The sequence below is a fragment of a genome, unplaced genomic scaffold (assembly GCF_019419815.1).
Source record: "Pyrus x bretschneideri cultivar Hongxiangsu unplaced genomic scaffold, Pyrus_bretschneideri_v1 Contig14, whole genome shotgun sequence".
Taxonomy (NCBI): Eukaryota; Viridiplantae; Streptophyta; class Magnoliopsida; order Rosales; family Rosaceae; genus Pyrus; species Pyrus x bretschneideri.
Window position 1 is genome coordinate 1874424 of NW_025999435.1, and position 14421 is coordinate 1888844.

General features: G+C 40.8%; 1 pseudogene; it reads left to right on the forward strand.

Annotated features, from left to right (window-relative positions):
* The window catches only part of LOC108868169, a 63574-nt pseudogene extending 59217 nt beyond the window's left edge, over positions 1-4357 (forward strand).
* The last annotated feature ends 10064 nt before the right edge of the window (positions 4358-14421 follow it).

A 14421-nucleotide genomic window follows, 5' to 3' on the forward strand; every position in this document is an offset into this window, starting at 1 on the left:
AGGAAGCCAGTGGGGGAGGACAAAAGGGTTCTGTCGACCCGCTTCGGCAGAGACAAAGGCAGCAGCAGCAAATGAAATCAACGGTGGAGATGCAACTGTTAAGACAAGTTTTGTGAAAAAAAATACTATTATTTTATAAATAAATAAATATTATTATTTTTTAAATAAAAAAAATACTATTATTTTATTGCCTATTGCTAGGACTATTCAAGTGCAACGGTGGAGATGCAAATGGCAGTTACTGTTTATTAAGGGCAGTTACTGTTCACTAGGTGAATTGAATAGTGAATAGCCTAGGGGGAGAGCTCCCACGCTGAAGTTGCTCTAAAGAGTTTTATGAAGCCAACAAACATACTTAGAGTGTTGGGAATCAACAAACCTAGGTGGTTGCTTCGTATAAACTCCCTCGTGTAGAATCCCATCAAGGAAAGCATTACGCACATCGAGTTGTTGGAGGGACCAATTGTTGGAATCAACAAGGGCAAGTATGGTCCGAATAGTTCCCGGTTTGACCACAGAACTGAAGGTCTCGTGGTAGTCGAGGCCTTCTTGTTGATTGTATCCTTTGACAACGACGCGAGCTTTGTGTCTGTCAATAAAGCCATCCGCTTTCCGTTTAACTCGAAAGACCCTTGTACACCCTACAGTGTTCATATTTGGTGTGGCGGGAATAAGGGACCAAGTATGATTTTGTATGAGGGCTTCATATTCTTCCTTCATTGCTTGCTGCCAGTGAGGGTGTTTCGAAGCTTGAGTGTAGCTAGTTGGCTCAAAGGAAAGAGGATCATGGAGAGCCGCTGTTAAACCGTGTGGTAGTGGGTGTCTATCCGTGCCATAAGTCAAAGTATTGATACTTTTGAACTTGTGATGAGCAGGAGAGGAATCTGGAGATGCAACAACTGGGATAGAGGTGGAATTGTGCATGGCATCAGATTGGTCTAAAGCATGGTATGATGCATGGTCTGACGTGACTGGAGTAGAAGCTTGGTCTGGGGTCGCGGGTTCTTGTGCTTCTGAAGAAGCTACAGACTCATTTGGAGAAGCATCAGATGCGTGAGTGTCACTATTGGTGGCGCACGCTGGGCTGGCAACATGGTGAGAGACGGACGGGGCCGGCTCGTCGGGGCTATGATCAGTAGAGTGAATAGGAGCGGCAGTGCGAGGCTGTGTCAGGGGCAAAGACTCCAAAAAGAGTGGGGATGAAATCGATGCTTCGCCGGGCTGAGAAGGAGACCTGAGTTCTTGGTACGGAAAGGTTAATTCATCAAAAGAAACATTACGAGAGATGTAAACCTTACCGGAAGCCATATCGAGACAACGATACCCTTTGTAATTGTTGTCATAACCAATGAAGACACATTTCACTGATTTGGGCATCAACTTGTGTTTGTTGTAGGGAACTAAGTGCGGAAAGCAAGTGCAATCGAATGTTCGAAGAAAGCGATAATCCGGAATCATGGCAAATAATTTCTCATAAGGAGAGACATTCCCAAGGTTATGTAGAGGAAACGATTAATGAGAAATGTGGCGGTTGTGAAAGCTTCCACCCAAAAACTCTGGTAGATAAGATTGAGCCAAGAGACATAGACCCATTTGAACAATGTGGTGATGCTTTCTTTAATGCCGTTTTGTTGTGGCGAATGAGGACAAGAGAGTCGTTGAACTATCCCATGTTCACGAAGGAAATTCCGGAAAGCCAAACTAGTGAATTCACCACCACCATCAGTTTGTAACATTTTAATTGTGTGATTTAACTGATTCTCAATCATGCGTTTGAAAGTGACCAAGGTAGTCGCGACATCGGATTTGCGAACAAGAGGAAATAGCCAAACGAATCGTGAAAAATCATCGACAATAGATAAATAATACTTGTAGCCAAAACTAGACAAAGTCGGTGCAGGACCCCATACATCAAGGTGTAAAAGTTCTAGAGGGTGGGAAGTCACGGTCGTTCGAGCATTGAATGGTAGTCGACATACCTTGCCTAACGGACAAATGTGACAATTCTTATTAGAAGAAACATCACCGCCAATGGGGATGTGGTATTTATTTGCCAAAACACGAAAGATAGCATCAGAAGGATGACCCAATCGAGCATGCCACACATCTCGGGTTGTTCGTTCGCCATAGAACACAAGCTTGGGAGTGACGTGAGAAGCAGCCCGAATATAGTAGAGATCGCCATAGTTATGCCCAATAAGAAGTATTTGTCCCGTCGTCTTGTCCTTCACACGAAAACATATATCATCCATCTCAAAACAGCAATTATTATCATAACAGAATCGGCGAATCGACAATAGATTCTTTTTTATTGCAGGAACGTACAACACATCTTGAAGAGAAAGAGAGCCGCGTGAGACAGAAATGGAGGATTTGCCAATATGAGAGATAGGTAAATGCTCACCGTTGCCCACTATGATTGAATCAGTACCTGTGTAAGGTTGAACTTGAGTGAGGTGAGACGGATCATTAGTCATGTGATGGGTAGCTCCGGAATCGACTACCCAAGGAATGGAGGAGGGAGAAGCGGCAGTGGTGGCTGGGAGCTATGCAAAGTTTCCACGTTGCGGACATGTCTTGGCTTTATGACCAGGTTTGTCACAAAGTTCACAGGGCTTACCATACTCAAAGTTTGACTGAGGCAGGGGCGATGCCGGTGTGGGAAGCAGAGGAGGTCGAGAATCACTGGAGGAGCCATGATGGGTCTGATGAGAAGACCAATGTCGGTGACGGTTGGAATTGGGAGGACGCCAACCACCACCACGATGGCCGTGACCACGACCTGTGCCATGTTTATAAGAAACAACACCATGCTGAGAGTCTCGGAAATTACCCGTGGCCCTTTTTGCATTGAAGGCAGCGCCATTGGACAAGGAGAGAGACGACATCTTTTGAATGAGATGCTCTTCTTGAAGCAGCAGATCATAACAGTCATCAAAAGAAAGAGAAGGACGAAGATGAACTGATGTCTTAAACTCCTTATATTCGCAACCAAGCCCGTCAAGAATAGATTCGATAAGCTCATCGTCAGTGATGCTAGAACTAGCATAGTGAAGAGAATCAGAAAGGCTTCGAGCATGCAATTAGTACTCACTCATAGGTTGCTCGGGGAGTTTTCTTCAAGTTACGGAGTTGGTCTCGAATAGTACGAAGGTGGGTCTTAGAGAGGGGAGAGAGACGCTTCTCCAAGAGTGACCAGGCAGCATAGGCAGTGGTGCAAGAAAGCAGGATAGGCTTGATGGAGGAGGAACATGTGGCTTTAATCCAACTGAGGACCAGTTTGTCTTGAGAGTAGGCGGGATTGATGGAGCCGTCGTCAAGCCTTTTGGAGGGTTGAGAATTGCAGACCACAGTGTCTTCAAGACCTTGAATCTCAAGAACATCTTGGAATTGAGATCGCCAACTGAGATAATTGTTACAATCCATAGGAGTGTTGATCATGTGAGAGATATTGAAGGTAGTGGGAAGGGTTGGGGTGATTGTTGTCCTGATAGAAGAAGAGTCGGACGAGAGAGCAGCAGAAGAGGAGGTGGTTGAGGGGGCTGTAGGAGAGGCCATAGAGGATCGAAATGTAGTAGCGTTAGCTGTTGGTTAAGGCTGATACCATGCAGAAAAGGAGAGACCAGCAGAGAGAGCAGCGGAAAGAAAATGAGTGCAGGAAGTAATAAGTCTGTAATTCAGAGAATAGCTTAATTGATTATCTGCTATATCAATTGGTACATATATAAGTATATACGTCATTGACTTTTGTATAACAATTACAGGTAAGTACTTATGCAATTAATGTAATACAATCAGCAAGTTTAATATGATGAAGAAGATCTTGGCTGAGTGGAGACAATTGAGGGATTGTTGTCTGGTTGACTTGTGCAACATTCCTCTGCAGATTTGGTGGAGTTATTTGTGTCTGTGATAATTCTCCTGTCAAAAGACCCCATTTTGATGTGATTACTCATGAGATTCTAATCATTATAACTTGGTCAGAGATCCCCTATTTTCCTTTCCCAATTTGGTGTATAATGTGCATTCAGGTGGGAGAAGTGGGAGAGCTATCAGAGATATTTCAGTGGAAAGGAGAGGTTCCAAGACTGCCATACTGGAAAGAGGAAGAGAAGCAACACCTGGGGGAAGAGCTCTCAGATGTGTTGCTCTACCTGGTTAGGCTCTCTGACGTTTGTGGCATTATCTTGGTAAAGCCGCACCACGAAAGCTGGAGCTCAATGCCATCAAATACCAAGTCAAGCTTTGCAAGGGCTCCTCCAAAAAGTACACGCAGCTCAATGCAGAAGATAATACTACTATGTGTTGCAGTGATCATGGCGTGTCAGGCACCAAAAACAGTAGTTGTGAACGGTGATATGTACAAATAGAGTCGGTTACAATTTTTTTAACAAAACTAGAGCTAGGAGATGCTTAACAGACGAGTTGAAGTCACCTTAATTGTATGCTTAGCCTGTCTAGTTCTGCTTTTGATTTGGAGTTTGTTTTTGTATTTAAGGATTGTGTAGCCTTTGTTATAGTATTTTGGTTTTGTACAAAAAAAAAAAAAAAAGTTCTGAAGGTTGTCTATTTCTAGCCTTGTAAGCTACAGTGTTCATGGTTTTTGCATAGTAGAGTCTGGTGTGATGGGTTATGGCGGATCAAAAATGCTTGGGCTGAGGACTGTTTTCGATGTTTTAATTGTTAGATCTTAATTTTTATATTTTGAACAAAAATCTAATAATTAAAACATTTAGGGTATCAAGCATCGGATAATGTCTGACAAGATATTTTAATGGGTTACGGGGGATCAAAAATGCTTGAGCTACTATTTTTTATGTTTTAATCGTTAAATTTTAATTTTTATATTTTTAAATAAAGATCTAATAGTTAAAATATTTACGGTAACAAGCATCCGATAATTGCATTGCCGCTAGGGCATGGCAGGGTGTGGGTTTTGATGGAGCAGAATATTTAGGGTGGGGAGGCACTGTCTTGTCTTCTGTGCCTGGCATTATATCAGATATTTGGTTCCTGTGCCCTTGTGGTTGGTAACAAGGCATTGCTGGCTTTCAGCGGGACATTGAATTTGTGTTATATTTTGCTCAAGATTTATTAAGTTTAGCTTTAATAGGTTTGTTTTTTAAATTAGAAATTACTATTAACATTCTAAAAATCTTATTTTATATTCTAAATTTTCTATAATTAGAAAGAAAAATATACTCATGACTCATGAGGGGTGTAGAATAAGATTTATAGTGTACTAATTGTTGCTTGAGTTGGTTTAGAATAGGAATATGTAAATATTAGAGTCGTTTATTATGAATGATATTTCTTACGTTCTTTTTAGTTTACCTTGAAGAATAAGAATTGTATGTATTATATTCCCAATTATGCAATACATAAAAATTAAACCGTAAATTCAATTTGTCATCAAAGCCTAGCTGCCGTAACCCTAGAAACTATGAAACTTTTTTTCCTTCCGCTGCTGGGTCGGTCGAATTGGTTCCTGCACAGTTGTTGCAGAAATCAGTTCAGGCCGTGTAACCTGGTATTGCAGGCTGTGATCCTGCTGCTGCTTCAAAGTACAAATTGTGCCGTGTATTGAGGCATGCGGGTTTTTCCGATTTTATACAGTGATTGGCTGCTGTTGCTGACCAAAACAAAAGGGGATTTTGATGCTGCTTGTTGCATGATTGCAACATGTAAAGGTACTGACCAAATAATAAAATAAAAAAGGGATTTGCTCAACTCTAGTTGCTTGCTGCCTTGGGCAGCAGGTGATAACCTTTAGTACGATAATTACGTGGTCTTCCCTTTTTCTGTGGCCGTGTGGTCTTGTCTGTATTTCCATGAGTGGTGTTTCAGAAGCTGTAATCAAGCCTTAGAAGCAGTAATCATTGTGCCTTCTTGCTACAATTATCGTGTATTGGGATAATTGTCGCGTATTTGTGGTTGCCTTGTAATACTTTTGTGTGCTATTACAATGGCAAATACTAGCTGGATTTTGGATGTCGGTGCAACGGATCATATGACGTATAATAAAATCTTATTTCAATCTATGACACGTTCTCGTAGAAAGTATGTGGCAACTGCCAATGGTTCTACTGCTGCTGTTGTTGGAGCAGGAATGGTGTCTCTTACACCCTCTCTTCCCTTACATAATTGTTTATTGGTTTCATCATTGTCACATCACTTATTGTCTGTACCTCAAGTCACTGAACAATTGGATTGTGTTGTATTAATGTATCCTTCATTTTGCTTGCTTCAGGATATTCAAACAAAGGAGATCATTGGGCGTGGCACTAAGAGAGATGGGCTATATTATCTGGATAACGTGGTTCTTGGAAGAGCTAATTTGATTCGTGAGTCATGTAATAGTAATCTACAGAAGGTATTGTTATTGCATCGTCTTTTGGGGCATGCATCATTTGGTTATTTGAAACATATATTACCTGATTTGTTCAGTGGTATCGAAGACTCAGAATTGAAATGTGAAGTATGTATTTTAGACAAAAGTCATCGTGCTTCTTTCCCTCCAAGTATGAAGAGAACATCTTTTTCATTTGCACTAGTATAGTCTGATGTGTTGGGGTCTTCCCCTATTACTACTACTTCGGGAATTAAATGGTTTATTACATTTATTGATGATTGCACTCGTATGATATGGATTTATCTGTTGAAAAATAAAAGTGATGTTAGTATGATTATTCAATCTTTCTCTCAGATGGTGGCTACACAATATTCCTTCATTATTAAGGTTCTTCGTTATGATAACGAGGGTGAATATGTTAACTCTGAGCTTTCTTCTTTTTTCCGAGATCAAGAAATTCTCCATGAGACCACTTGTCCTTATACCCCGCAACAAAATAGGGTGGTTGAAAGGAAAAACCGTCATATTTTGGAAACTGCTCGTACATTGCTTATTGGTGCGTTGATGAGTTTTTGGCTAGACGCCGTTACGAATGTTGTGTATGTCATCAATCGCATGTCATCTCGGGTTGTAGAATTCCATACTCCACTCCAAGTTCTGACAGAACATGTTCGGGTTGTCTCTACCAACACTCTTACTCCTCGAGTGTTTGGTTGTGTTGCTTTTGTGCTTTATGGTGTGTTTTTCTTGGCTTTGCATCCCAACAGAAGGGTTATAAATGCTATCACCCTGAAACCCGCCACATGTATGTCACCATGGATATGGCTTTCTCTGAATCTGAGTATTTTTATACTCTTGTATTCTCACCTTCTGATCCTAAAGGGTAGAGTGTTATTTGTGATCTTGATGGTGTGTTTGGGTGGTTGGAGGTCCAAGACGTGCATCTTTCAGAATGAGATGACAATACCGTGCCGAGGGAGAAAGCAGGGTCTCGGTTGCTTCCTCATGAAGATGATATAGATGGGCAGCCACTGATTGTTGCTGAGGAAACTTGTACTGAGAGCCCTTGTGCTGTAAGTGGTGTTCAGCCAGTTGCTACCGAGGCCGAGCTATCTTCACCGCAAGCATCTGTCGAAGCTAGTTGCCATGAGATTTATGCTGAAGCTTCCCCCATCTCTCTAGCTCGATTGTGCCATCGTCCAATCCGTCTTCTCTGAATATCCCTGAGGTAAATACTAGTGATGCTCATGTAACTAATGATGTTATAAGTACATATAAACTGCCACCAAGGCAAAATCATGGTGTACCTCCTCACAGGTTCTCTCCAGAAGGAAAAGTAAAGTATCCCATAACAAATTATGTGTCATGTGAAAACCTTTCACTTGAACGTCAAGCTTGGGTGAACAATGTGGAGTCAATTCAAGTGCCAACTCAAGTAGAGGAAGCTTTGAAGAGTCAAGAATGGGTGGAAGCAATGGATGAAGAGATTGCAGAAAAATAATACATGGGAAGTAATGGAGTTTCCAAAAGGGAATAAGCCAGTTGGGTGCCGATGAGTTTTTACATTTAAATACAAAGTTGAGGGTTCACTCGACAGGTATAAGGTGCGGTTGGTAACAAAATGATATACTTAAACGTATGGTGTTGATTACCAGGAAACTTTTTCTCCAGTGGCTAAGATGAATACGGTACGAGTTCTTATCTCATTAGCTGCAAATTTGAATTGGCCATTGAAACAATTTGATGTAAAAAATGCGTTTCTTCATGGGCATTTGGAGGAGGAAGTGTATATAGATTTTCCTCCAGGATATGATAATGGAGGAAAAACGAGAGTGTGCCGATTGTGGAAGTCTCTTTATGGGCTAAAGCAGTCACCTCGTGCATGGTTTGGAAGATTCACTCAGACCATGAGAAAGAATGGGTATTATCAGAGTCATTCTGATCATACTATATTTGTGAAACGAAGGAACAGTAAAGTAACAGCTTTAATTATTTATGTGGATGATATGATAATAACAGGGGGTGATTCAGATGAGATTGTCAAACTATAGAAGAACCTTGCGGCCGAGTTCGAGATGAAGAGTTTGGGTGACTTAAAGTATTTTCTTAGGAGTTGAGGTTGCTCGTTCGTCCAAAGGTATTTTCTTATCTCAAAGGAAGTATGTTCTTGATTTGTTAAAGGAAACAGGTATGCTTGGGTGTAAACCTGTGGATACGCCTATTATGGAGAAACATCACTTAGGGATTTATCCGGATCAAGAACCAGTGGATAAAGGCGGATATCAGAGGGTGGTAGGAAAACTAATTTATTTAGCTTATACCCGTCCAGATATAGCCTATGCAATGAGTGTGTTGAGTCAATTTATGCACTCACCAAATGTGGATCATATGGCTGCTGTTATAGCACTTCCATTGTGTGCTCTCCCCCGAGGGACAGGCCCATGAACAGTGGCAGAGAGCCCGAGCAACCAAGTCCAGTGTGTGCTGGCGATGGAGCCCGAGCGGGCCCGAGGGAGAAGCCCGGCACGAGTTGCCAGCTCGAGAGCCCGAAGACAACGTGACGTGGGTTGACGTCAGGGTGACGTCATCCATAATATAAAAATATAAAATATTAATAAAAAAAAGTAAAATTAATAAAAAAAATTAAAAATTGTAAAACCCAGGCTTCGAACTCAACAGCTCTCGCCGGAATTCGTCGCCGAGGTTGATGAACACCCACAGACAAATGGCAGAGATCCTCCTCCACCGCAACTGCCGCCGCACCCCCACACTGCCTTCGCCCCCACGCACTCGCGATCCTCCTCCTTCCATTAGTGCGCCCATATCACACGATTTGGGATTTATTTTCTAGGGAAAGAGGAGAGAGTGAGAGTTTGGTTAGGGAACGGGGAAGATCGAGACCGTTTATGGAGGCTGAGGTGGGTGGGATGGTGAAGATGGAGGAAGAGAGAATGAGGGTTTGGGTGCGTTGGGGGGTTGTGGGAGGGACACGGGTTGAAAAGAAAATGTTTGGGCTTTTGGAATGGTGCCAACGCACCATGTGAAAGAGTAGAAGAAAAAAATAATAATAATAAAGGTTTTGGATTGGCATCACCATGTCAAAAGAAAAAAAATAAAAATAATAAAAATAATTTTTTAATAGAAAATGGTACAACGAGACCGATTAAAAATCATATCCGAAATTATAAATAAAATTATTTTATATTATTTAAAAAAACTAATATTTTATTGCCTATTCCCAGGGTTATTCAAGTACAATGGTGGAGATGCAAAAAGTAGTTACTATTCATTAAGGGCAGTTATTATTCACTAGGTGGATTAAATAGTGAATAGCCTGGGGGAGGGTTTCCCATGGGGGATGTGCTCTTATGCATATCTTGGTGTATTTAAAGTCGGCCCCAGGGAAATGAATCTTGTATAGAAATTCTGGTCATCTAAAAATTAAGGGGATCACTGATGCTGATTAGGCAGGTGATGTGACTGATAGGCGTTCTACTTCTGGATATTTTACGTTCGTTGGTGGAAATTTGATTACTTAGAGAAGCAAGAAAAAGAATGTGGTGTCTAGGTCTTCTGTGGAGGCCGAATTCAGAGGTATGGCGCATGGAGTGTGTGAAGTTCTTTGGTTACGTAAGTTGCTTTAGGGTATTAGTTTCAAACCAAAGGAGGCTATAGAGTTGTATTGTAACAATAAGTCGGCATAAGAAATTGCAGAGAATCCGGTACAACATGACAAAACGGAGCATGTGGAGGTTGATCGACATTTCATTAAGGAAAAGCTCGAGAAGAAGATTGTGTCAATACCATTTGTGAACTCAGAAGAGCATCTTGCGGATATCCTCACTCATGCCGTGTGTAGTAGAGTTTTTGGTGGCTCATTTGTCAAGTTAGGCATGTGTGACATCTATACTCCAACTTGAGGGGAGTGTTTGGTGAGTTGGTTTAGAATAGGAATGTAAATATTGTGTAAATATTAGAGTCATTTATTAGGAATGATATTTCTTATGTCCTTTTTTAGTTTACCTTGAAGAACAAGGATTGCATGTATTATATTCCCAATTATGCAATACTTAAAAATTAAGCTGTAAATTTAATTTTTTTGTAGAATTATCAGTGAGACGGGTCATACGGCCCACTTCCAACAACACCAATATTGTCCCCAACTTGATAATTACCACCTGCAAAATCCGTCAGGTGTGGGGTTTTATCACAAAAGGCCTCAATGTTAGTTAGAGTGGAGTTAGGATATTTAAACTATTACTTATCTTTAAGTATGGATGATGCGAGATTCAACACGCCTCCTCATATGGGACCCAATTAGTGGGTCACATGTGGGAGATCCACACATCGGCAACCACATGGAGCCAATGGGACTCACCCTACATGCGGGGCCAAGGGATCCACCATCATCGCGTGGGGCCAAGGGGCCCACCCATCACGTGGTTGTACAGTACGGGCCCGCTCCCTGGCTATGATACCATGTAGAATTATCAGAGAGACAGGCCATATGGCCCACTTTCAACAACACCGATATTGTCCCCAACTTGGTAATTATCACCTGCATAATCCGTCAGGTGTGGGGTTTTATCACAAAATGCCTCGATGTTAGTTAAAGTGGAGTTATGATGTTTAAACTATTACGTATCTTTAAGTATGGACAATGCGAGATTCAACACGCCCCCTTACGTGGGACCCAATTAGTGGGTCACACGTGGGAGATCCACTCATTGGCAACCACGTGAAGCCAAGGGGACTCACCCTACACGCGGAGCCAAGGGGACTCACCCTACACGCTGGGCCAAGGGACACACCATCATCGCGTGAGGCCAAGGGGGCCCACTCATCACGTGGCTGTACAGTACGGGCCCGTTCCCTGGCTCTGATACCATGTAGAATTGTCAAAGAGATGGCCATACGGCCCACTTCCAACAACACCAATATTGTCCCCAACTTGGTAATTACCACTTGCACAATCCGTCACGTGTGGAGTTTTATCACAAAAGGCCTCGATGTTAGTTAGAGTGGAGTTAGGATATTTAAACTATTACTTATCTTTAAGTATGGATGATGCGGGATTCAACACGCCCCCTCAATTTGTTGTCTCAGATCAATAATACAAAGTTTTGTGTAAGATCAATGATACAAAGTTTTGTGTAAGTTTCATCAGTTTGTACCTTTATCTTATTGGAAATATTGTATAAATGATATGTGAAATGATTTACTAGTGAAAGCGACATTCCACGGGTGTATGCAATCCTTTCCTAGATGGAAGAAGTTGTGACCTGATAGCCCAAGATGACGTAGGACATTGTGGACAGTCCAGCAAGCAGTGAATAATATAAAACCAAAACCTATCAATTAATGACAAAATTTAAAGAGAACTGTTATTAGTGTTGAATCCCACATCGTCTATACTTAAAAATAAGTAATAGTTTAAATATCCTAACTCCACTCTAACTAACATTGATGCCTTTTTGTAATAAAACCCCACACCTGATGAATTATGCAAGTGATAATTACCAAGTTAGGGACAATATCGGTGTTGTTGGAAGTGGGCCATATGGCCCGTCTCTCTGATAATTCTACATGGTATCAGAGCCAAAGAGCGGGTCCGTACTGTACAGCCACGTGATGAGTGGGCCTCCTTGGCCCCACGCGATGATGGTGGATACCTTGGCCCCGCATATAGGGTGAGTCCCTTTGGCTCCACATGGTTGCCGATGTGTGGATCTTCCACGTGTGACCCACTAATTGGGTCCCACGTGATAGAACTATTGACATTTTGTGTGTATTATGTCATTAAATATGTCAACTGATTGAAGGATTAAAAAAAAATAATAAAAAAAAAAAAAAAAAACCCTCAAACGAAATACGAATGTCAAATGGCCAAACAATTATTGATTTCACTGTGTTCGGGTGAAAGAACTCCAAGAATCATGAAGACTATGTTCGGGTGAAAGATTTCCAAGTCCCACTGAATTGATGTCAAGTTAGTAAGAAGGATAATAACAAAATGTTAGATACGAGGGATTATAAATGCACTAACAGATGAGATACCTTTAAACTTTCAATGTACATATGTATCTTCACTATATCGCTTTGTATAGTACGTAAATGCTAAGGGGACTTTTTCACAGTGAGACTCTTCATGGACTCTCTGCCACCTTACAGTTTAACGTCAATTCATGTGCCAACATTATAAAGTATTGTATAAATAAAAAAAATGGCAAAAAGTCCGTGGAAATTCTCCTTAGGCCTTCGATGAATTATCAAGGCATAACCCAGCAAAAGTATGTCTCTTCTATTTGATTTATGCCCTGCTTCTTATTCTTGTATGCACCATATGAGCATTACAAAGCATAGAAGAGAGATACATAAATGATACTTCACAACTGCGGTTACTATAATATTTTCGATTCCACAGAGATGTTTGTTCAGAACCCTGGGATTTTTTTTTTTTTTTTTTTTACACAACCCAGCAAAATTATGTCTCTTCTATTTGATTTATGCCCTGCTTCTTTTGTGTTCTTTTATGCACCATATGAGCATTACAAAGGCATAGAAGAGAGATATGTAAATGATACTTCACAACTACTGTTTCTATAATACAAAGAAAAAAGGATAAAAAAATTACATGAAAAGAAGGGGGAGATTCTTTTTTTTTTTTTTTAAACCTCGACGGTACGAAAGGAGTTTTATTGATATCGAAAAAAATAATACACCTAGTCAGGGGGAACAGAAACCTAACCCATTATTACAAGAAGAAAAAAAAGGCATAAAAATACATGAAAGAAAAAGGCACATAAACTTGACCCTTCTAGAAACAAAAACAACAAAGATACAAGGAAAAGAGAGAAAAAGAAGGGGGGGGGGGGGAACATGAAACCTAACCCCTTTAAAGCCGAACTTAAAGGTCTAAACCTGCAAACCAGAACAAGGAACATCACAAGGTTAAGAAAAAAATAAAACAAGAAAGTGAGACAAACCTGTATGCTGAGGTGCACATTAATTTAAGAAGCGGAAACTAGGAAAGCTAACATAGTTTGAAAAGAAGGGGAGATTTGATATGTTTTATTGAGCATCATTGTGTCTCCAATCTGTTGAGATTGTTAAGGATATCGATCCTCTGCTACATAAGTAATTCTTCCTTCTTTAATTAGTTTAATCTTAATTTCACTATTTTCTTCGATTCGAAGATTCTCCGAAGAGCATTAAATTTGAGCTTCACTTTTCAGAATGGTTGATTTGTTGCTTACTCGTATCTTTTATTTTCTTTCAGCTTTATTGTTCTTCTATCATTATTCAAGCTGGGGATCTTCCAATGCATTGGAAAAAGCCTATGTAAAATGTGTTGGGCTGCATGTGAGACGTATGGGTTTGCATTGGGAGATATTACTTGTTTCTTGTGGTACAAGCTAAGGAACACTAGGCGGATAGGCCGACTGCGTCACCTCACTGCCATCGCCACCGCCAATTTCCAGACATAGAACAAGACTTCAGTTCGAGTAAAGAAAATGACATGTGGGATAACTATCATAATTTAAACGTCAGTAGAAAGCGGAAGTTATTCACCGGGAGAAGAAAGGATAGGCTGCAGAGCTCTATTTACCCCTTCAATTAGGAATGTTACTCGTAGCCATCACCATGTAAGATTAAAGTCCAGGGGAAGGTCTGTTCAGGTTGTGGGCAGGTCTCGAATGGTGAGAAGCTCTAGACGTCTTCAATTAAGCAAGGTGAGAAATATTAGAAGGCAAGCCAGAACGTCGAAGAGGAGGAGAATTGGTTGATTGTCTGTGATTCTGAAATTAGTTTGGAACTAGTATTGTATTTTGATTAGTTGAATTTTAGATATGACGTCTAATGAAAAAATATATGAGATTGGAAATCCTCGCGTATGACGAGACTATATAAATTATAATGCACAAGTACCTCCCTCCCATCGAAGTCTAGAGACCAAATCCAACATAGGTTTTCTCATTTTCATGAAATAACGAAACTATTGGCACACCAAACTTGAAATTATTTAAGAGAAACGAAGGATGAATCTTCACATCAAAAGTCCAGATCAA